This window comes from Staurois parvus, unplaced genomic scaffold (genome assembly GCF_062004578.1).
Source record: "Staurois parvus isolate SC_StPar_1 unplaced genomic scaffold, SC_StPar_1.0 ptg000365l, whole genome shotgun sequence".
In the NCBI taxonomy this organism is placed as follows: Eukaryota; Metazoa; Chordata; class Amphibia; order Anura; family Ranidae; genus Staurois; species Staurois parvus.
Window position 1 is genome coordinate 4,224,481 of NW_028318161.1, and position 25,405 is coordinate 4,249,885.

Sequence of the window (25,405 nt, forward strand, 5' to 3'; positions counted from 1 at the left end):
ATTCCTTCATTAGGAGCAAAAACACATGGTTTTTCAAAGCATGGTGATTAACAGGCAGAGCTTACTTATATAAAATACACTTACCTCTTTATGAGTATATTCATTTATTTTTAAAGTATTTTGCTAGCTAGAACATATACAGTGAAGGAAATAAGTATTTGATCCCCTGCTGATTTTGAATGTTTGCCCACTCACAAAGAAATGATCAGTCTAAAAATCGAAAGGTAGGTGTATTGTAACACTGAGAGACAGAATAGCAACACAAAATTCAAAAGTAATGCATGTCTAACAAATAATACACTGATTTGCATGTTTGTGAGGGAAATAAGTATTTGATCCCCTATTACTCAGCAGGATTTCTGGCTACCAGGTGTCTCTCATACAGGTAACAAGCTGATATTAGAAGCAGTCTCTTAAAGGGAGTGCTGATAATCTCATTTTGTTACCTGTATAAAAGACACCTGTCCACAGGAGCAATCAAACAATCAGATTCCAAACTCTCCACCATGGCAAAGACCAAAGAGCTGTCCAAGGATGTCAGGGATAAGATTGTAGACCTATACAAGGATGGACTGGGCTACAAAACTATTGCCGAGCAGCTTGGTGAGAAGGTGACAACAGTTGGTGCAATCATTTGCAAATGGAAGAAACACAAAACCACGGTCAGTCTCCCTGGGTCTGGTGCACCATGCGAGATCTCACCTCGTGGAGTGTTAATGATCATGAGAACAGTGAGGAACCATCCTAGAACTAAATGTGAGGATCTTGTCAATCTCCAGGCAGCTGGGTCTGCAGTCACCAAGAAAACAATTGGTACCACACTACGCCAACAAGGATTGAAATCCTGCAGTGCCCACAAGGTCCCTCTGCTCAAGAAAGCACATGTCTAGGCCGTCTGAAGTTTGCCACTGAACATCTGAATGATGCAGAGGAGGACTGGTTGAAAGTGTTGTGGTCAGATGAGACCAAAATTTAGCTCTTTGGCATCAACTCAACTCGCCGTGTTTGGAGGAGGAGGAATGCTGCCTATGACCCCAAGAACACCATCCCAACTGTCAAACATGATGGTGGAAACATTCTGCTTTGGGGGTGTTTTTCTGCTAAGGGGACAGGACAACTGCATCGCATCAAAGGGACGATGGACGGGGCAATGTACCATCAAATCTGGGGTGAGAACCTTCTTCCGTCACCCAGGGCATTGAAAATGGATCGTGGATGGGTGTTCCAGCATGACAATGACTCAAAACACACAGCCAAGGCAACAAAGGAGTGGCTCAAGACGAAGCACATTAAGATCCTGGAGTGGCCTAGCCAGTGTCCAGACCTTAATCCGATTGAAAATCTGTGGAGGGAGCTGCAAGTTCGAGTTGCCAAATGTCAGCCACCAAACATTAATGACTTGGAGAGGATCTGCCAAGAGGAGTGGGCCAAAATCCCTCCTGAGATGTGTGCAAACCTGGTGGCCAACTCCAGGAAACGTCTGACCTCTGTGATTGCCAACAAGGGATTTGCCACCAAGTACTAAGTCATGTTTTGTGAAGGGGATCAAATACTTATTTCCCTCATGAACATGCAACAAAACAGTGCAAAATTTGTTAGACATGCATTTCTTTTTAATTTTTTGTTGCTATTCTGTGTCTCAGTGTTATAATACACCTACCATTCGATTTTTAGACTGATCATTTCTTTGTGAGTGAGCTGTGTCCTATACAATTTAATGAGACATGCGAGTCCTAGGCAGGTTTCTAAATAGGGGCTTCATTTGTAGAAATGAAGATGTACTTAAGACAGAAACATTATATTTTACACCCCTTAGGCATAACCTGGCTTTGCCCAGGTTAGACAAATCAATTTTAAAACATAACTTCACTCTCTCAATCACCATTGACGTTTTTTAATCCTTATGCTGCTAGCATTAGTAAATAAGATAGGAAAGTATATCATATTTACTTGTGTTAAACTTTTTTTTACATTTCTTCAGTTACTTCCTGGTTTCCATGCCTAGGAAAATTATGTCATACATCCACAGGAGACACTTCAGGAGGGGAAGAGGGGTATTCTCAGCTAAGCACACCCTTCTGCCTTCATGGCTGAGCTATGGGTAGATGGATTCCATGAAGTAAATGTGACATGAATCATCTGACTTTATTAAAGATGGTTACTGCCACAAATGCTAGGGGGTGTTTTTATAAGTGATTTCTCAGCAAAATAAAGCATGGAGACATGAATGGATGGGGGAGTTTACTTTAAAAATTAAAAATGAAATAAATAGTGCTTTTGGTTTGTAGTTCTCTGTAGTTCTGCTTCAATGTCAACCCTTACAGCTGCTTATACTCACCACCCATTTCATTCCCAGTCAAATTGTTCATCCATGGGAGCATAGAGAAGAAACCTTGTGTAAGCTCCAAGTCATGACTTTGAGCTTACACTTGGCTAAGGACTCCTCCCAAACCTGCATGCGTTAGCTCTGCATACCAGCGCTGTCACATGGGAGACTTTGTAACCAGTTAAATACTTAACTATACACAGAAGCACAGAGTTGATGACTTTGCTTTCTGTTTATACTGGTGGGAAAAAGAAGGGAAGGTAAGTATAAGCAGATGCTGGGGCTAGGCATAAGTACATCTGTTGATTTGTCCAGGTGCAATTTAAGCTAAGTTTAATTTTTAAGATTATACAGTAGCTACATGATAATGGGTGATTTCTCGTAGCTTGTTATTAGTTGTTAGACTTTGCACAACGTTCTGCATCAATCATAAGGCAATGTAACCATTGTAAATGAGCCATGATTGCAGTCATGTGTCAGAATGCCAAATACTTAAACCAGAAGTTTGAAATATGAGCTATAGCAGTGACCAGCTAGTATTACCTAAGAATTGCTGAATTTTTGGCACACTAAATTGCAGTCCGATTTAGTGAGATTCTCATACACATTTGGGGGTACTATAGCCTGTTGTCATATAATTCTGTACTGCAAATTACTCTTTATCATGCTTCACTGTTCATATTTAGACTGTGATAGGCTTAGAAATTGTATAATACAAAGTCCAGTAAACAAGCTGTACTGCATTTCTATGAACTAGGGCTATACAAATACTGAAAAGCAAGGCAATACAGGTAGAATTGCAGAAAAGTGAGAAAAAAATTGAATGGTGCTACAGCGGAAGTGTATCTTGAAGAGGGGGGAGGTATATTGATCTCATGGCCATCTCTATGGGACCAGCAAAAGACTTCTCCACTGGCCTTGTGGCAAAGAGCGCCAATGGTACCAACCAGAGCTGCTATTCTTCTTTCCCTGAAATTGCCAGAAGCACTTACCCAGGCTAAGCAATCATATCTGCAGTGGCTCAAGGTCCCAGAGGGATGTTAGATCAGACCTGCATTACTAATTGCCCTTCTAAATTTATCCAGCAGCTCCATAATAGTTTGACAACAAGACAATTTTTAATCAGATGCAAGCTATATTTGTATACGTGTAAAGTGTGAGCCACTGAGTAAGCTCATATCTATTTGAAAAAATGGGCAGGCGCTATACAGCACATTAATGTGAAACTGAAAACTGACCAACAAAATACGGAAAATTGATAAAGCTGCTCAATTGGGAAGATGCCAACAGCGTATACACAACAATACGAATTGCTGGGTCTGAAGACTCTTGGTAAATACATCATATTTAGAAGTGACTTATCACAAGTCACAAGGAAAAAAAAAAGAAAAAACAGAATCTTTCTTTTTTCAATTACAGTGGTCTGATAAATAAAATCAAGCTGTGAGGTTTCCATGGTTCTGTCTCAGTTGGTAGCTGATCAAATTTAGAGTATATTACAAGAATAAAATACAGGAGTCAGCAAGCTCCTTATCTGAGTCTCCAAGCCTAATGCTTGCAAATATGTATTAAAGCAACGGCTGGATTCAAGTACAGTCTTCAATGAACATGATTAGCATGCAAGTAGCATTGTAGTTAGAGTACATGCTACATCTGTATCAGAAAAACAAGCACTGGGCTCTCTACCAGGGAGTTTGAGGCAAAAGAAACCCTGGACATTAATCAATTGTCTATGTCTGAACAATGGGGGAGATTTCTAACTTCAGCTTGTTCAGTGAAGCTTTGTCAATAAAACCTTGAAGATGATTGATTTCTATGCAGAGTTGCACCAGATTTTGCATTCTCCAGTTTTAGTAAATCAACCCTAATGTCCATTCTATGGCATTACAGGGCAGACAAAATAAAAAATACATAAATGATGCAGTCTGTCACTAGCACTAACAAAACAGTCTTGGTTTTTCTGAGTCCTCTTGTTACTTTTTTTTTCGTTCACCTCTTGATCCTGTCAGTAATTCTGGTATTTTTCAACTTCTTTCAACAGACCAAGCAAAAGTGGAAGTTAGAGGATTAACACAGGCCTCTTGCACACTGCAGTTTGAAAAACCTCAGTACAGCATTTTTTTTTACTGAGGTAAAATGTAGCCCATTATTTACAATGCGCCTTTGCACATAGGCGCATAAGGAAGCGCCATGTATTCTTAATTAAAAACAATAGGGACAAAAAAAATACAGAAAAATCTGCATATTTGGTCAGTAATTTACATCGTGTTAGCTCATTTGCGCACAAATACGCATGAATGCGGGCAAATATGTGCATATGAGCAAAAATATTAATGAATTTTCCCTAAGAATATATTGTGCACGCAAATGCATGTGAATACGCACATAAATATTTGCAAATATGCGCAAACAAAAAGGCCAAAAAGTACATGCTCAAACATCAGTACCATGTGCAAGAGGCCTTAAAGTGGAACTAAAGTCCCGCTGGTATGCACTGTGAGCAGGCAGGCTCTTTACTGCAGAAGAAACAGACATCTCTTCTGCAATAAAATACACCTACCTGCCTGTTCTTAGTGGTCTCCGGCATGTGAACTGAGCTGTGCATGCACTAACCTGATCCCTGTGTGCCAGGATGACTGGCTCCTGCACATGTGCAGGCGTGATGTCATCCCGTGCCAACCAATGAACATGGCAGAAGACCAGCACGCAGAAGAAGGTTCTGGGATGGGGACTACTGGAGGAAAGGTAAGTATTGATCTCTTTAGTTCCAGTTTAATATTGACAGGATCACTTGCAATGGGCAGCTTTTATTCATTTAGTTAAAGACTTTATCCCAAAAGGAAAAACTGTTTTGTGTGTTCAGCAACTGATTATAATGTGACAGCTTATGTGTTATTGCTTCTCCAGAGATAGAGGAACCAACCAAGACAGGAAGTGTGTTACCAGTCAGATCAGTAGGTAGAAAACAAATGCAGCTACCACATTTAAGGATTGGTAAGCTGCAATGTATTATATATATTTTTGGGGGGGTTTTATACCTAATCATTTTCTGTAGGTGACTGCTTCTAAAACCACAAAAATTTGATGGGAAAGGGTATGATTGGTGTGCTGTTTTCCATTAGCTCTGCTAAGGGACAGGTCACATAACAGTTTTTATTTCTTTTTCATTCACATAAGGCAGCCTTTCTCAACCTTTTCAAGGCAGAGGAACCCTTGACATTTCCCATCTCAGGGAACCCCTGTTAAAAAGTACTTTATCTACAATTCATGATACATTAGTGTGATAGTCGGAAGTAAGAATGATCCCCTTTACAGATAGCTAAAAAGATCAATGGTGTCAGTGGGAACTTACCTGAGAGGTAAAAATTGCTGATTGCTCAAGGAACCCCTGGCAACCTCTGGAGGAACCCTGGTTGAGAAACCCTGGCCTAAGGACATAGGAAGTGTTAACCACTTGAATACTGGGCACATTTACCCCCTTCCTGCCCTGGCCAATTTTTAGCTTTCAGCGCTCTCGCACTTTGAAATGCAATTGTGCGGTCATGCAACGCTGTACCATAACTACATTTTTATAATTTTGTTCACACAACTAGAGCTTTCTTTTGGTAGTATTTAGCCACTACTGGGTTTTTTTATTATTTGCTATATTAATGAAAAAATACCAAAAATTAAAAAAAAACCCACCTTTTCTTTCTTTCTGTCATAAAATTTTGCAAATCAATAATTGCTCTTCATAAATTTAGGCCAAGATGTATTCTGCTACATTTCTTAGGTGAAAATAACACAAATCAGTACTTATTATTTAGTCTGTAGGAAACCTATAGAGTCCACAAACTATGGTGTATATCTGAAAATTGATCAATCCTGAATTACTGACAGCCAATCTAATTTCTTGAGACCCAAAAATGTCAGGACAGTACAGATATCCCCCAAATGACCACTGTTTTGCAAAGTAGACAGTCTGAGGTATTTAGTAAGAGGCATGGTGAGTTTTTTGAAGTTGTAACCTTTTGTCATAATATTTTGGAAAATGAACAAATTAAGAAAAAAAAAATTCACAATTTTTTTTTTACATACTGTCACCAGTGCAGTACAGCATCATCATATAACTGGTGCGGCGGTGATCAGTGTCCCTACTGACTGGTGACAGTACAAAAAAAAATAATTGTATTATTATTTTTTATTTTTTTTATTACATTTTTCTTCATAACGCAGTGTGACCAGAGCAGTATGATGTTACCATAGTAACATTGTACTACTCTGGGGAAGTGATCAGTATTTTTTTTTACACATGATTGCTGACAGGGGAGAGATCTGCATTGTTTATACACAGGTCTCTCCCCTGTCAGAGATACTCAGCGATCACCAGATGCCAGCGAGTAATCACTGGCCGGGACACAGTGATTGACAGCTGTGACTGCGAATAGCAAATGGTAGGCTTCCCCTACCCGGAACTGCAAAATATATACGTGATTTTGTGCACCCATGCCGCCCTGTAGCAGTATATGGGGCGGCGTGGAAACAGTTAAAGCATGGAGATATGCATGCATGGGAGAGTTTGCTTTGAATATTAAAAATGAATAATGTAACATTTTCAGTTTGTGGTGCTCAGATACAGTTTAGTTTCGCTTTAAGACTTCCTTTGTCTCTCAATGGGGTCTCTGAGCTACCTCTGTGTGTGTTTATGAATGCACACATCAGGGTTCGAGAGTTCATCCACACAACTTGCTATGTAGGCACACACAAAAGAGCGGGAGCCAAGAGCACTGGCGGAGGACTGCAGAAAAGGGGGTCCCTGTTTTTAGTGTCACGGAATTATTACAACCTAGGTCTCCCCCACAGATATGCAAATTAACTCGTTGGACTGGTTTGTGAAGCTCTGGACAGGAAATGAGATAGTAGGAAGTGAGGGGAGGGAAAAGGACTTTAAACAACCTATGTGCTCAGGAACAAAGGAGTAACAGTTGTTCTGGAGACTTCGGAGAAGAATCAGTTGTTTGCAGGATTGAGAAGGAAGGAACCGTAAGAAGATTCCATCAAGAACCAAGTAGCTGCTTAGTATACATATTGTCCATACTAATTTGATGGGAAAACTAGATAGTTTGGGCAGATGTACATTATATGAATATTTTGTGATACCTTGTATGCTATGAATTGCTTTTCCTGCAGTTGCAGCCTGTTTAGGAAACCAAATAATATTAAACGACAGAGTTTTTGTTGCTTCCTTGGATTATACCACAAAATAACCTTAAAAGACGCAAGCAAATTAAGAGGTCTGAACCAAGAAGAAAGAGCACTGCTCCCATGATGCACCAAACGTTTTTGCTCGTTTTACAAGTGCAGGAACCTTAGTAAAGTAGTCAGTCTTTAATTTACTACATCCTTAAATGAGTCCATCCTCCATAGGAGGTGTACATTTTTTTCTATTATTCATAAGAGAGGGTTATAACCTCTTATAATTCTTTGGAATGTGGATTTTAGGGCAATGTTAAAGACTGTGATAATGTGGGCATTATAATAGAGTATATTTTAAGGTGTTTTGGCGATATTATACTATCTTACTCTTCATATATTGGCATCTTGGTGGCGCATGATGTGAGGAGGAATATGGAGTGTTAACGCTGAGTAACCCAGATGATATCAAGGGAGTTTGGCATCCTTAAAGATCTCTCCAGGAGGGCTATCTTATCATTGCAGTATATATGGATGGCATTAAGGCAAGATTAATATTGTGCTTTTGGTAAGGGTATTCACTCCTTACTTTATTAGAAGTGTACACTGGTTTGACACTTGTTTTTGTGGCACTGTGAGTGGTTCACCAACACGTTTTGCACACGTTATACTTTTCTCATTTAAAAGTAGGTCACGTGTGTGTTACACAGTGCAGTGAATTCACACATTGTTTTTGTTTTTGTAGAATTTATTTAAAAGGATAATGCACTATGTATGATTTCTTTCTTTTTGAGGTGACATTGGTCATGAAAGCCTTTGGGAGGCTCTGATATTTGGACATTTCTGTGAAATCACCTTTATGACTTTTTTGAAGGACACTTGTGTGTTTTTTTTTTTATAATTTTTGGACTTTGATTAATGTTTTTTATTTTTGAATGTTTTGAATTTTACTCTGTGGGGCGTTATTTATTTAGGTGGCCTATTTATAATTTATTAAGGGTTATAACCCCATCAGTTTTTTTTCCATCTGCATCCCATTCAGAAGATTTCCCTTAACTTCATGTCCCATAGCCAACTCCCTACAAAATGAATCCCAGAGTGTCACCAGAGCTATTATTACCATTGGAAGATTTCCCCTCTATTAGTATTCTGATATCAACCCAAAATTGGGATTTTCTTTTACTATTGATGATAACAGTAAACAAAACAAATGGAGAGAGCGAACCTCCCTAACATGGACACAGACAGCAATAAAATCTGACAAGTCTGTATTAACACCTCTGTGGTATGGTGCATTGTTGTATGTTTTATGTGCCTTTATTGTATTTCGGGCAAGTTTTGAAGGCAACATGCTTTAGCACCATTCTTTATGGTAGGTGCAGCAAGCAGGGTTTTTTTTGCACACTCTTCCTCCACACATAAATACAGAGGTGTAAATGCACCCTAAGCTTGCAACTATGGATTTCGGCTTTGATTTGGACCAGGGGTGCTCAACCGTTTGAAGAGCAAGGGCCACTTCAGTCATTTGGTAACCAGTCTAGGGCCACAGTGAAATGAAATGGTTCACAATTTAAAATTTTTTTTTTGTATAGTATAATGAACATTTTCCTCCTACAGTCAACTGTTGCAGGAGGAAAATGGACAGGATTGGTTCCTATATATGCCACCCCCTGCCACCCCTCCTGTCCAAGTGTGAAAGAGAATGTGATAGGGATGCTGCTTGAACCCCCCGGAGCATGGTTCGGGAGGGTGTTTGCTAAAAGCAGCTCTCAACTACATTTGCTTTACCGCCCCCAAACCGCAAATGTAAACAATCCCTTACTGTCCTGCCCTCCTATAAGGCCGCTTTCACACTGAGGTGCAGTGCACCTGCGGCTTTCCTGCACGTTACCTGCGCGTTGCTATAGATTTCTATTATATCTCGCAGGTGTGATGCACTTTCTGAAAGCACACTTAACCCGCAGGACATAATAGAAGTCAATGGCCCAGTGAAGCTATCCCACAGGAAAGGCATAGGTGCACTGCGCTGCAGCCTGCACCTGTGGACCAGTGCAAAAGCAGCCTAATAGTCGTTAACCCTTTTATAGGTGCTAATATGCCCATTGCAAAAGCGAAGTGTATGGGTTGTTTAATACACTGCTAGAAAGGTCCCAGGTGACGTGCACTTGGTATCATTCTGCCTGAGACAGGAGCCTGTGCTACAGAGGAAGCATCAGCCTGTGTAGCCCCTGCTCCATCCTTGGCTGCCTGCTGCCGGCGCCATCTCAGGCTTCATGCACTCTGATGCTCTGGGATGGCGGGATGGGAAGCTCAGATCATGATCAACGGGTTGCCAACGGCATGCAGTTTTCTGTTTGAGGCTGTGGGTCACATCAGAAGGCTCTGTGGGCCACAGATTGAGCACCCCTAATTTAGACGATCACCGATTCATTGCTTTGCACAGACAGATGGAAATTCACCTTTAGGGGGGTAATGTCTGATGGCAAAGCAATTTTCTCTACTTCACTTATCTATGTGCATATGCCCACCCCTTTGCTACATACAACATAATGAATGACAGCACAGCTCATTGATATTCAGGGCAAATATGGAGTGATTATGTTAAGTTATTATAATATATTGTATATATTTTATAAAATTATGTGCAATGCATAGGAACCCAAGTCAGCTTGTCAGTGGCATCACTAGGGTTGGTGTCACCTGGTACGTTAAAACATGGTGTCACCTTCACCCCCCGGCTCTGCATGGAATGTACCATGTTAGTATTTGGGGGGCCGTGATGAATGGCATGTACTATGTTTGTATGCGGGGGGATGAGGAATGGAATGTACCATGTTAGTATATTGGGGAGGGGGGAGTTGACGATGGATGGAATTTATGATGTCAACATGTTGGGGGTGGTGGTTGATGAAATATACCATGTCAGTATGTAAGGGGTGTGGTTGATGAAATATACCATGTCAGTATGTAAGGGGTGTGGTTGATGAAATATACCATGTCAGTATGTAAGGGGTGTGGTTGATGAAATGTACCATGTCAGTATGTAGGGGTGCAGTAGAAGATGTTTGGAATGCCTCATGTCTCAGTGACATGATAGGGAGGTGGGGCAGGAGATGGATGTCTCCCCCTGGTGGTAGAGGAGGAAGTACACAGCACACACACTGACCTGCTGCTCTCTCTCTGGTCTTCTCTCTGATCACCAGCATGCAAGCAGTGAAAATCTTCATCACACTCTCTCCACACACACTCCCTGAGTCTCCATCTCCTGTCCCTGCTTCATGGGCACTGCCATATTTCCGGCTCCCTTATAGGGATGCATGGGAGTTGGACTCTTGCAGGTGTCCCCCAGCTGCGGTCCGCACCCCCATAGCGAAGCCACTGCAGTTTGCCACTGTCTGACCTAACTACATTATGGGCCCATGTACATTTATATGATGTGTTAAAGCACGTTATGTCACACATTTCATGTGTTGGGTTAAGGCAGCTCACTTCTCAATCACCAGTTTAATAACAAAAGAGACTGGGTGGGGATGACTAATGTAGTACAGTGATATCTGGATGGAATACTGAATGAATTAGCACATATGGTGTGCTTCTATATGCATTACAGAGTTTATTTGTACATTTTGAAATGAAACCCCTAGAAAGGAACAGAACTCTGTTGCAGAAAGCTGTGCTTAAAAAATGCAGGCAAAAGGCAAAGGATTAGCAACAAGTAGAGCCTGTGGTCTCCCTGAAGCTGATCTTTCCCCAACATAAACCTACCATCCTTTGAGACTAGCAGACAGAGGCAGCTGTGCCTTAGATCTCACACAGATATACAGATTTGGGGCTGCAGACACAGGAGCGTTTAGGGACCCTCATATACCAGCAAGTAAAGTGCTTTCTTTCAAAATATTCCAGACAAAATGGTACATTTTCCAGGATACTGCTGGAGCACAATTAACATTTTTTGAGTTCAGTTCCACTTTTAATTGGTGAGTTGATGTGAATTCCTGCACATTATTCTTTGCAATATGTTGTTATATATTAGACATGTTTCTCCTAGTGACAATCTAGTTTTTCATAACCAATGAAGCATAGGTGTGTGAACATATAAATATAAAGGATAATCACATCATCACTGGAAAAATAAGTAATTGCTGTTGCACTGTGGTCAGTATCAGTCAGAGCATTGCCAACTACTGCATTCAAGCTACAATGTAATTATGACGCACACTGCTGAATATGATATAATGAGACTTTATCAGAGACCAACATGGATCATTATCATTCTTCTACTGTTGTCTTAATTTAATTGAACACTTTATTGCTGTCTGAAGACAATCAACCTTCTTCCCCTTCACAGGACACAGTCTTTATGGATTTGTCCTTTGTTTGCACCAAAACATTGCTAATGCAGCCTGCATTATGCAGGAACCTCAGTGAAGTGTTCAACTTTCATTTTACTACATTCTTGAACTAGCTCATCCTCCATAGCTCTTATCCCCAAGGTCAACTCTTTAAATAGACATACTAACTAAAATACTGTTTTCCAAAGCAGCTTATAGAGCATGCACCTCAGTATAGTATGCATTTAATGTCTGTTATTGACATTCCCTACAACTGCATTTACGCCTCTGCATTTTTTGTGTGTGTTTTAAGTGTTCTTTTACATTTTAGGTATGTTTTAAAAACATTAAATATGCCTGTATACCATTCTCTAGAGTAGGCGAAGCAAGGAGGGTTTTTTTTTATTGCACTGCACCTCCAGGTACAAGGAGGAGGTGAGTATAAAAGACCCTATCTCGTTATGTGCCAGGACAATGTGTTTGTGGAACCACACAGGAGACAGGCAAGTCATTTACTATATACTGTTAGAATTTGATTTTGGCCAACTTTTGGCGAAAATCAACTTTTAAGGACATTTGTGTTGGACATGTTAGAGCCTCCGTCGGCATTCAGATGCACATACCTTTAAAATAAACCATCTTAGCAGATATATTACTTACACTAAGTGGATGTAAAATATGTTTAATTACTTTTAATACATACATAATTGCATTAATTTTCTTTTTATATCAGCCCAGAGTGCGACTGTAAAGGAATAGCTAGTTACCAGTGGGGGAACTTGAAATAAAGCAGAACTCTACTCAGGGGTTTGGGAAAGGAGAACGCAACATACTATTCTATGGACCCTTCCAATAAATTTACCACTTTAGAGGTGTAAGAAAGAAATGATAGCTACCCTGTACAGTGGGGAAAATAATTATTTGATCGCCTGCAGATTTTGTAAGTTTGCCCATTTACAAAGAAATTAAGGGTCTATATTTTTTATCATAGGTGTATTTCAAATGATAGAGACAGAATATCAACTAAAAATCTAGAAAAACCACATAATACAAAAGTTATAAACAGAGTTTCAGTTCAGTGAGTAAAATAAGTATTTGATCCCCAAGCAAAACATGACTTACAGTAGTGGAGAAACCCTTGTTGGCAAGCACAGAGGTAAGGCATTTCTTGTGTACAAACCTGGTAACCAACTACATCTCAGGATTGATTTTGGTCCACTCTTCTTTACAGATCTTCTCTAATTCTTAAGGTTTCTTGGCTATCACTTTGCAACTTGAAGTTTCAGCTCCCTCCATAAATTTTCTATAGGATTAAGGTCTGGAGACTGGCTAGGCCACTCCATGACCTTAATCTGCTTCTTCTTGAGCAACTCCTTTGTTGCCTTCGTGGTATGTTTTGGGTAATTTTCATGCTGGGTTGCCATCCAAGATTTTACAATACATGGCCCCTGTCCATTGGCCCCTCAATGTGGCAAATTCAGCCTGTAACTTTAGCAGAGAAACAGCTAATGTTTATATCTCTGTGTTTGACTGTAGGGATGCTCTTCTTAGGGTCATAGTCATTGCTTTTCTTAGGGTCATTTTTCTTCCTCCAAACACGGCGAGTCGATTTAATGCCAAAGTGCTCATTTTTGGTTTCATCTGACCACAGTACTTTCTAACAATCCTTCTCTGAATAATTTAGATGTTCCTTGGCAAACTTCAGATGGTCCTGTACATGTGCCTTCTTGAAGAGGGGGACCTTGCACTGCAGAATTTCAATCCATGGCAATGTATTGTGTTACCAATGGTTTGTTTGGTGACTTTGGTCCCAACTGCCTTGAGATCATTCATTACCTCCTCCTGTGAAGTTCTGGGCTGATCCCTCACTTTTTTCATGATCATCCTTACCCCATGAGGCGAAATCTTTTATGGAGCTCCAGACCATGGGCGATCAGTGTTTTTTTGTATTTCTTCCATTTGCAAATAATTGTTCCAACAGTTGTCTCCTTCACACCAAGCTTCTTGCTGATGGTCTTATAGCCCATTCCAGCCTTGTGCAGGTCTACAATCTTATCCTTGATGTCCTTTGACATATTTTTGGTCTTGCCCATTTTGATAGTGAGGTTTGAATGGAAGAAAGAGATTCTGTGGACAAGTGTCTTTTATACACATAATGAGTTGTTGTTAGGAGCACCTTCTTAAGTTGACAGGACTAATCTGTGTATCACATAAGCACATAGCTAGTCTGTGGGAGAATTATTGTTGGCTGGTAGGGGATCAAATACTTATTTTACTCCCTGAACTGAACCTCAATTTATAACATTTGTATCATGTGTTTTTTCTGGATGTTTTGGTTGATATTCTTTCTCTATCATTTAATATACACCTATGATAAAAATTATAGACCCTTTGTTTCTTTGTAAGTGGGCAAACTTACAAAATCTGCAGGGTTCAAACAATTATTTTTCCCACTGTATGTGCAGCAAAATTTACTCTCATCTTCATTCGTTTGTTAAGTGTATTCATGTAAAAAAATTTTAAATAACACAAAAAGAGAGAAAACCTAACGATTTGGGACCCGTGGATTACCTGTAAAGATCAACTGGGCTGGACCGTTCCGTTTACATCTATCTGACTGCTCAGGTGGTCTGATGGGTTGTCCAGCAAACTAGATCGCGAGGGAAACCTCCCCCCCCCTCTTCTCCTTCAGGCAACCCCTTTTTTTCTCTAACTTTTACGCTACGCCAAGGCAAACTTTGTGCGCCTTCTACTCATTCAATCCTTCTACCCATTTGTGTATTGTTCTGTTCTGATGTTTAGATGGACCTGCTACTGTGTTTCAGCTTCTATCATGTTTATCCCTACGTCTGGTACTATGTTTTTTATATGCCAGCAGATTTGTGTACTTTCTACAAAACTGTAAAACTCAACAAAATGTTTTGTGAAACAAAAACAGAAAAAAGTATTAGTACCAGCTTTAACAAAGCTGCTACAGATTTCTTAAGATAAGAATGCTCCATGCAGGTGCCTTGTACTTGAATAAGTACAAGTTTTGTGTGTTTCCTACAAGTAATTAAATGTTGTTTGTTTAGATCCAACATCAGTGGCAGCTAAGAGGTTAATATCTAGCTAGCTCTGAGGCATTTGGGCTTTTATGACACTTAATCAATAAAATCTATCATGGCTCTCCTGCTCTTTCACTCTCACCCCAAAAAGATTTATTTTCTGGTAATACACATCTATTCATATCATCTGGCACCGCAGTATGCTTGACAATAGACCTTGAGTCAATAAACCTTCCATGGTGTTTATCAATCCACATCACCTGTAGAGGCACTTTAAGGGACAGAACTGGCACATAGGAGATAGCCCCCTATTCAGTTAGATTAAATGGAGCTACTCCTGCTGTTTCTATCAAAGATTTCAAATATTGCTAAATCTTTTTTTTTATTATTTGTGAAAGGATGGAACTAGTGTTACTAAACCCATGACCCTGGATTCACTATATCTGGTCTCTCACAATACACAGTACATGAAAATGCAATTAGTTTAGTAAATATAAACTGTTAAATACCTTTTCTCAGCAGCAGCTAGAGCAGTCTTGTGACTTCTATTACTGTCCAACAGAGCACTGGTTAAAGCTTGTAGGAGGAGTTTTCATTCTCCACTGATTGTCCTATGAAGCTGCAGGACCCCTGACCCTCTGTCTGGACAGCACTGATTGGCCCTATGCTGATCACATGCACTCTCCCAAGAAAAGAAAAACTCTCTAGCAATATACACCAAACTGAGCATGTGAAGCTTGCACCCATAAGCTCTGTTCTATCATTAGATGGATTGGGGACTGTGGAAGAAAGGGAGGATCAGAGAAGACAGGATCAAATGGCCTTTTTACACAGTGCAGAAGATTAACTCCTTAGGTTCCACAGTGAGTATAACGAGCATGCTTTAATGCATATACAGACTGATTTTCCTGTGGTGGGTTTAGTAACACTTTAGGGCACTTGCAGGTACTCCTGAAGACACCAATAATGAATGTGAAATGGTACCCTCTACTCTAAATTATATTTAGAATATTAAGATGTATCAAAGGGTTTTATAACCATATACTGTAGATGTACTGAAGTTTGAATATATTTATACAGGTCACTAAACTTTAAGATATATTCTAGTATTCCTAATACTTTATTGCAAGACATGCATCATTGCTTACAATACACCAAAGCTAGCTTACAGAATCACATGCAAACACATACAGAGTGGTATGAATAGGCACAGACAGGTATTCATTGACATATATAGGCAGACAGACACATCTGTGATTTGTAAAAAGTGAGGCTTTCTCTATAGGAAGATGAACCATGTCCAACTCTGCCAAACTCTACCCATTGTTGGGATAACAGTTGTCCAAATTTGTTTGTTCCTTTGGCTAATTGTTTTTTTGCTTATTTAAAGTAGATGTACAGCCAAATCTTGTTTGGCTGTACTTCTCCTGTGGATCACAGAAGTGAAGTTTGTTGTGTACTCCTGTGACCCATTTTCAGCCGACAAAGTTCACTGACAGCTGACGTCACTCAGCTGGTCCAGGCTGAGGAAAGATGCTGACTTTAAAGTCGGGATCCACCCAGGTGTCTGGACCGGCACCTAGCTCAGCTTTTTAGCGATCTGCTGACAGCCTGAGCTAGTCGCTCCCTCCCTTGCCACAGTCCTGCACTCCAGTGAACACTGGACTGACAGTCACCACTCTCTGCTCAGAGCTGCAGGGAGAACTGAGCAATCAGTGGTGTCTGATCGCTCAGGTCTCACTCTTAGAGCCAACAGGGGACAGATGCAGCTTCAAACAGATGCAGCATCGGACAGATGCTGCCTCCACCTAGGTAAGTATGATTTAAATTAAAAAAAACCCATACCTCTCTTTTAAACTAAAAAACTGTATAAATCATAATCTGACATCAGAATTTTATTATCCTCCCTTAGAAAAGCAGGACAGGCAGCATCTACTTGTGCCATGTCACTCACTCCTGCTCTTTGATTTAAAATGTATGTCCAGCCAAAACCTGATTTTGGTTTGGAAAGAATAGGGAAGACTTAGAACCCCTATGGGGTTACTGATATTTAGGTTCTGATTTCACCTCACTGTCATAGTGACAACAGTTTCCCTAGACTAGTGATCTGGGAATACCTTTAATACCAGGCACACCCAATAAAGACTAGCCTGGAACTTGCCTGTAGCCTGTTTCAGACTTCGCCATATTAGCTTGACTGAGCACTCCTGGGTTACAATGCAAATGGACAAGATGGATATTTTTTATTTTTTCCAGATAAGCTAGCGTTCAGGTATTCCTCCCTCACTCAGTTATAATATGCACATTTGCTTGATGCAAACACCTGTCTGTAGTATGATCTTTTCACCCTTTATGATGTTTACATAACCAGCTCCAGAAAGCGCTTACAGGGTGAGAAGAGACATCACTGTATTTAAAGAACATAACCTACTCTTTAATGCCTCGATCCAAGCATTTGGCTCACAGTTGTGTTGCAGTCCCACCTGTTATTTGGTTGTAAGATGTGTTTTATGTGGGAAGTCTGGGGGTGGTAAAATCATGGCTCATCCACATATTTTTGCTGCCACCTTGCTGGCCATGTCAACAAGTCCTTATAAATTTGGTCTGGCACTCCTCCTGTTAGTTTAAGCTTTGAGTGACATTCCTGAGTTCTACTGGTTGTCACTTAACTAAATCCAGCGAGCTCTTGGTATGGCTTTTTTTCCATTTTTTATTTTGGATTAATACATTTAGAAGTCCCAGCACCTCTTGGATGTATCCCCTTAAATCTTAAGAAAGTATTTATATCAAACACAAACAAGCAACCAACATCTTCAGAATCAGATCAATAATGGCAGCTTACTTATTGCTCTTGGTATACATTTCCTTTAGAACCCGTTCACAGTTGAATGTTTTTCAGCTTTAAGATTGACGGTCAGAAACGCTCAACAAATAAAATCCCATTATTTCCAATGGCCCCTGTTCACACCTGAGTGCTCTGTTGCTGTAGCAAAATGCCTGTTGCTCAAAAAACTACTTGCTCTACTTTTCAGGCAGATCAAGCATTTTCCATTGACGTCTATGGGGACAAAATGCTTAGAACGGTTGGAATGAGTGATTTTTTTCAGGCATTTTCAGCTCAAACAGCAGCTATATCTATTTCTATTGGCCACAGCAAAAATGCCTAAATAAAAAAAAACGGCTGTAAAAATGCCTATAATATTTGTAAATCTGCTCAATAAAATGCTCAAAAACGCCTGAAAAATGCTCAGCTCAGTGTGAAAGCAGCCTTAGGAGTATCAATAGCAAATGTAAATAATACAATCAAAACAGGACACAACAAACAGATAGACTGTCTTACTCACCTGTAGAATTTCTTTCATGAATAAGCCACTACTGAGCCATAATCCACTCTTTATCTTCCAATTTTGCACATGCAGTTATGACTATAGATCTGTAAGGACAAAGGTGCTAAATGTAACCAAGGTTTGTTGTGGGTGGATACATGACTATGAACATTTAATTGTGACATATACAGAAACAGGAAAATACTTTCATAACTACATGTTTTTGTTTACCCATTTTATCCTCTATAATAGAACGTGTTTCTGGCCTTGTGGCAGAATAATACAGAAGTGATGTACTACAGTGTGCAGATGATCAGGAGTTAATATGCAAAAACTCTACAAACTGCTATCAATCAATCAATCTAATTGAGAGGCTGTCATTGTCCTGGCAGGTCTCCATTCAAAGTGTTCTGCAGGGAAGCACACAGAGAAATAGTCTGTGGGTCAGGTATCCCAGCCCAGAGAATCTCACTGAGATGGAATGATTTGTTCATTTTATTCATGCTATTGAAATGCTTTCTTGAAATATTTCTTTATTCAGAAAATGACCCTTTCAAGTGTAATGGTACCTTCTGGGAATGAGAGGGAGAAGATTCACTTTCCAGCTGTGATGATAGACCCAGCACAAAATTACAACTACCATGAAACTGTAGATCTTAGGGAAGAAAGAGTCAGGAGAGTGCTGTCTAGTGAGTATGGAACTGGTAGATTTGGCAGTGACATGATACAGATATAACAGGTGACTGCATTCAAGCCAGCCTAGAACAATTGCAAAGTTGTTTATTCACATTTATGGCTTTAATGAACGTTTTAAGGGGGGACTGAAAACGGTTATATTTGTAGACTGTGCACATGATTTTCAATGTGCGGCTAAAGTGCAGCTGTACTTTCCTCATGATGCCCACACTGTGACTTGCAACTGACCACAATGACCACATGCTTGGCATAATTAAATGTGTCTGAAAACACAGTAAACAAAATAAGGTCCTACATTTGATGTGTACTGAAGATGATAGCATTTAAAAACAAATTGATTGCGGTTAATAATGTGGCAACCACAGTGAAAAAAGAGAATTTCTGCTGCTCCATTATAGTAATTGAACACAAGTACTTTAGTGGCTATATAAAGGGAACTTTATATCACAACATACTTGACTGCTATGTTGTTACTGCAAATGCATCAACATTTGAAGAAAGCCAGCTATGACTTCCTGGCCCTTAATCCTTTCAAATGAGGTGGATCCTTAGGTCCTGATCTGCGGCCTGAGTGCAGAGTTGCTTTGCATTAAACATATGTGTGTGATCACTTGTGCTGACATCTAGGGTTGCACCAATGCTGATACCAGTATCGGTTCCAATACCTGAAACCAATATCTTTGTGGTGAGATTTCAGTTCATACAAAATTAATGGGCTCAAATCACACTGCAAAGAATTACATGTGATTTGAACAGGAGTGTGGTGTGATTCCTGTCCGAATCACATGCGGTTTCCCTGTGGGTGTGGTGCAATTTGAGCCAAAATGAATGGCTCAAATCACACTGCAAATCGCACCGTACCCACAGGGAAGACGCATGTGATTCCAACAGGAATTGCACCGCATTCCTGTTCAAATGGCATGTGTTTCTTTGCAGTGCGATTTGAGTTCATTTATTTTGTACAGGCTCAAATTGCACTGCAAAGGTATCGGTACTGTGTATCAGCAAGTACTTGGCCAAACTCACAGGCAAAAACAGTATCAACACAGTGCAACCCTGCTGACATCTGGTCTGAAAAGTAGCAGATTTACTCAAGGCATGAGCTGAAGGTCACTCTGTTACAGGGGCAAAGGTCTCAGTATGCCATGTACATAATTTACATAATTTGGGAAAACTTCCTCAAATATACACAGGGGGTTAATTTACTTCAAGCAAATAAACAGTTCACTTTGCAAGGGATGTTGCACTTTGCAAGAGATTTTTTCCCAGAGCTTAGTAAATGAGCTCTGATGACTTCCATTATCCAATCACGTGCAAGCAAAAATGCTTTTTTTTTTCTTTTAAGGCATGCAATTGGGTATTCTTTGCAAAGTGAAATTTCACCACATTCAATCCCTTGCAAAGTGCAGCTTCGCTTGCACCATGAACAGCCTATTGGCCTTTAATAAATCAACATCAATGTCTTAAACTGTAAGCTCTGAACCACTGACCAGTTCTATGTCTCTGACCATTCCAAGGTATAACGATCTCTGAGACCATAATAAGGCAAGGATAGAATCTTAGCTTAGACTACTTCACTTGCTCAAAGATAACTGCATGCTGATTCTGTAAATACTTGGGAAACTATACAATGACTTACATCATTGCACTTGCTACTGTTTAGCTACTATGATCACTCTACAGCACTCTTTGCCTATAGTAGCTAGCCTTAAAGTGGTTGTAAAGGCTCAAGGTTTTTTATCTTCATGCATTCTATACATGAAGGTAAAAAAATCTTCTGTGTGCAGCATCACCCCCAGCCCCTCCCACTAATCGATCCAGCGATGTGCACTGGAGTCTTGGCTATCCTGGGACTCCCTCTTCTCTCGCCATTGGCTCCCACTGCTGTCAATCAGAGCCAGTGAGCCAATGAGAAGAGAGAGGGGGCAGGGCTGAGTCACAGCTCCATGTGTGAATGGACACACAGAGCAGTGGGTGCCCCACAGCAAGCTGATTTTACTCTATAATTTTGGATAGAGTAAGGGAGGGTTATAACCTCTGTCAGTTTATTTTTATGCAATTGGTGTCCCATTGGGGAGATTTCCCTTCACTTCCCATTGGGGAGATTTCCCTTCACTTTACTTGCCAAAACAGGAAGTGAGAAGAAATCCTTGCAAATTAAGGGAATTCCTTGGGAACCCTCAGGTCTCCAGGACTAATGTCCTTATTGGAAAATCTCCCCTATATTCTTTTTCTGGGGACAACCCAAAATGTGGGGTTTTCTTTTACTTTCACTTTTGATGATAATGGTAAACATGACAAACAGAGAGGGTTAATCTCCCTAACGGGGGCACAGACGGGAATAAAAACCTGCAGGTGTTCTAATCCCTCTCTGGTCTATCCGAAACGAAAAAATGTTTTGCCTTTAGTTATACTTTAAGGCAGGTTTGACATGTTTGGTTAGTTCTGAGGATTCACAACAGGATTATGGCAGCTGGACAGGTTAGTCATGACAACAAAAAATGATCAATAATGTCTACAAAGTAGCCAGGAACAAGCCAAGGCGTTAGGAAGTCAAAAACCAACGATGGAGGCTATACATTACAGAATCAGAAATATATGATCCAGCAGAAATGTCAATAAAGGATCAAATGACAAGAAAGAAGAAAGAAGAACAAGGAATTGGCAGTCCTTACAGACTAAAAACAGGCTGTGCTAACATTAGGATTGGCAACACATAATTCAAGTAAAGCCACATCTAAAATAAGTCCTGTATTGGGCAACGCACTGTAAAAAGTAAATAGAGATTGTGGAGAACCTGTACTTAAAAAATATGGAGACAAGTGATGTTGACCTCTCCTTCTAGTTGTCTGGTTGTCCCACTGATCCAATGGCATTAATAATTTTTGAGGAAAAAAAACAGGAAAAAAGTTAAAAGTCTAGAGTTTGTTTGTTCAGGTGGTTTGTCAATAGCCCAGAATGTATTGAATCCAAAGACAGAAGACATGCAGAATTTTACAAGGAAATAATTTACATGAAGTAATCATTTAAAAAATCAATACTGAAACTTAAAAAATGGATTGGCTTATTTTATTGCATATTTTAATATCCAACACTATAATAATCAATGTCCAATATAGTAATAGTTTAATAGAGTGAATTGGTGATGGTGGGGAATTTATTTTGCCTTCTTCTGGACCAAAATGGCATCTTGCAAGTTAAACTTGATGAACATTGGTCTTTTACAACCTTATTACCTATATGTAACTAAAACTGTTTACCAAAGAGCAGACAGCAAGTGGCTGACATGACACAAAGGATCCTATCACAAATGTTTAGAACAATAATAAGGGTAATTATAAAAGATGTCCAAATAAATGACCAGCTTTGGCACCAAGGCCATCAAAGCAGTCCTGAAAACAAGAATATAGGTGAGAAAATGAAAATGATAGAATTTGCCCATCTGCTTATCTTCATCCCTATGTCTAATGCATCAATACAATAAATACTCTTTAATCTTTTTGTCTGGATCCCATGGAGCTGCACAATTCATTAATTTACGGCTTCTAGAAAGCTGTAATTGAAGGAGGAGTGTCAGTACCAATATAAATTATGTTCACAGCTCCTTGCCTTCCACATTAAAAAGTGAAACATTCATTGATGTAATGTAGATTCTTCTAATTTCATCATAATAAAGCATCACCTTATCCAAGTAAAAGTTCTGGAAAGTAGAACTTCCTATTCATTAACATCGGTAAGATATTGCTTACAATATTATAATGATGCCTTAGTGAGTATAGTTACTTTAATAAGAATTTCACTGGCAAATGCGTCCACAATATTAAAGACAACTCTTTTGAAATCCAAAGGGGAAGTACAGTTGTGCTCAAAGGTCTGCATACCCTTGGAGAATTGGTAATATACAGTACAGTATGTACCATTTTTTAAAAATACATGAGCAGGCAAAATACATTTCTTTTATTTCTTATGGGATTCGTTTTCAAACTGTAGGTCATAACAGAATGGCACAATCATGAAACAAAACATAGCAACAAGTAAACAAATGAACCATTGTTCAAAAGTCTGCATCCCCTTAGTTCTTGATACCGTGTATTTCCCACTTTAGCATCACTGACTGCATGCACTCTTTTGTAATAGTTGTCTATCCCAGAGTGGCTAGATGATATTACGATCAGGAGACTGTGATGGGCACTTCAGATCCTTCACCTTTTTCTGATGTAACCACTGGAGGGTCAACTTGGCCTTGTGCTTGGGGTCATTGTTGTGCTGGAAAGTCCAAGAGTGTTTCATGCGCAGCTTTTGTGCAGAAGAATGCAAATTGTCTGCCAGTATTTTCTGATAACATGCTGCATGCATCTTGATATCAATTTTCACAAGATTCCCCATGTCTTTAGAGCTCACACACCCCCAAATCATCAGTGAGCCACCACCATGTTTCGCAGTGGGGATGGTATTCTTGTCTCTGTAGGACTTGTTGACCCTTTCCAAACATAGCGCTTATGGTTGTGACCATAAAGCTCTATTTTTTCTCGTGACTCCAGAATACAGTGTGCCAGAAGCTATGAGGTGTGTCAAGGTGTAGTCAGACATATTGCAACCAGCCTTTTTATGGCATTGGCACAGTAAAGGCTTCTCTCTGGCAACTCGACCATGCAGCTCATTTTTGTTCAAGTATTGTTGTATTGTGCTTTTGCTTGGTCCAATAATCCACATAGAGCACTTAGGAAGGCTTACATGTGTAAATCCACAGCACACTAGGATGTATGAATCATGAAAGCATTTATTAACACACTGTAAATCCAGTCAATAAAGAGTTCTTGTGGTAAACAATCCACATAATGTAATCATACAAAGCCCAGGCACTGGCATAAAATGTTTGAATTCTCTGCCACACGCTGATGATAATGCATGTAGTTCCACACAAACTCAGTACATTATGTCCATGTACTGGATGGTGACAAGCCAGTGGTCGATTAGGATCATGGGTCACAACAATAATTTACTTCCATCAAGTGAGGATGGCGGGCACAGGCCACTGATAGTGTGCTGGAAGCGGAGTTAAAGGATGGATGACCAAAAATAGTTGGTATGAATGGGAGTGCCAAAGGAGACAGACTGCTGGTGTTTGGCCGATCCTTGGAACCGGCACACCGGAAGTGACATCATCAACCAGGGAAGAAGCTGCTAACCGGAAGTGGGTGGAATGGAAAGCAAGCTAGGCAGAATGCTGACATGAGGCTTGGACTGTCATCATGACTACATATTTTGGACTTGGCCCTTTGTCAAGCCATCTTGTGTTCCATTACCTTGTTACACAGGTCTTTTGACAGTTCTTTTCTGCTCCCTATGGCTCAGTATGTACAGTAGCCTGCTCAGTGCATGCCCATGAGAGCTAACAAACTCCTTGACTATTTATACACAGACACAGAAACTGCAATTTAAAAAGTCAGACATGTGGGAATTTAACCTTAAATTGCCATTTTAACCTATGTGTGTCTTTTTACCAAGGGCTAACATTCCACGGTATGTAAACTTTTAATCAGGGCCATTTGGGTGATTTCTGTTATCATTTTGATTTAAAAATGAGCCAAACGATTATGAAATAATAAATGGCTTTATATGACTATCGTTAAATAAAAAGACAGGTTTTTTGGCATGATCAGTCATATTTTCAATATCAATGCCAAACTTTCACGATTTCTGCCACACTATGCAAACTTGTGAACACAACTGTACCTTAAAATGAGAGCTGGGTGCTGCCTTGCTATGCTAACTCACATGAATACTATATAGAACATAGTTTCATGAATAAAAATTGTCATAACTAATAAAATATAGTGTATTTCCATTTTATGTTTAATCCCTAGCTATAAAGGTAAGCATTGGTTTTACGGAGCTATGTACATAGATTTGCATATTTGTAGGCCATAGCAGGAAGAACAATCTTCCAGTGTTCAGACAAGTGTAGGCAACAGCAGCAATATTGCGTTTTTTTTCCTTTCCTTTTGTTTTAATTGATCAGCCCGAATAGGATTTGGGGCCCCCCTATATATGTGTGAACTATGCTTTTCACTTATTTTTTGGTGTACTTTGTTCACTTATTCATTCATTCAATTTATTGAACAGAGTTCACCATGTTTCCATGCATACTGGCTAGCTTGCAAATTTCTGAAACAATTCTGTGTTTTTATTTTTTTATTAAGTTGTGCTGCCCATAGCTACCAGATTTCATCAGGGCCCCTAAACAACTTAAGCTAAATTCACAAAGACATTTAAAAGGGTAATTTGTTGTTACTGGGCACCAATATAAAGGGTCTTAAACTGATACTATTATTTCATTGATGCCTCGGCACATGAAACCCTTGTGAGGGGTCTGTGACTACTCATTTTCATTCTTGGTGAGTTTTTGGAGATATACCATTGCTGGTTGTTTGTCTGGGTTTTTCACATTAGTGCACTTAGCCGTTTGGGCAATATTAAGTTATATGTGGTAGTAGTGGTTCCAAC

General features: G+C 39.8%; 1 protein-coding gene across 2 annotated transcripts in view; it reads right to left on the reverse strand.

The window, feature by feature from the left end:
- NEXMIF (neurite extension and migration factor) overlaps positions 1-25,405 on the reverse strand; it is a 500,288-nt gene that overhangs the window by 303,738 nt on the left and 171,145 nt on the right. For both annotated transcript variants that reach the window (XR_016313910.1, XM_089685208.1), the window contains exon 2: positions 18,221-18,309. The gene's annotated coding sequence lies outside the window, so the exon portion shown is untranslated. The remainder of the gene's footprint in view (positions 1-18,220; positions 18,310-25,405) is intronic.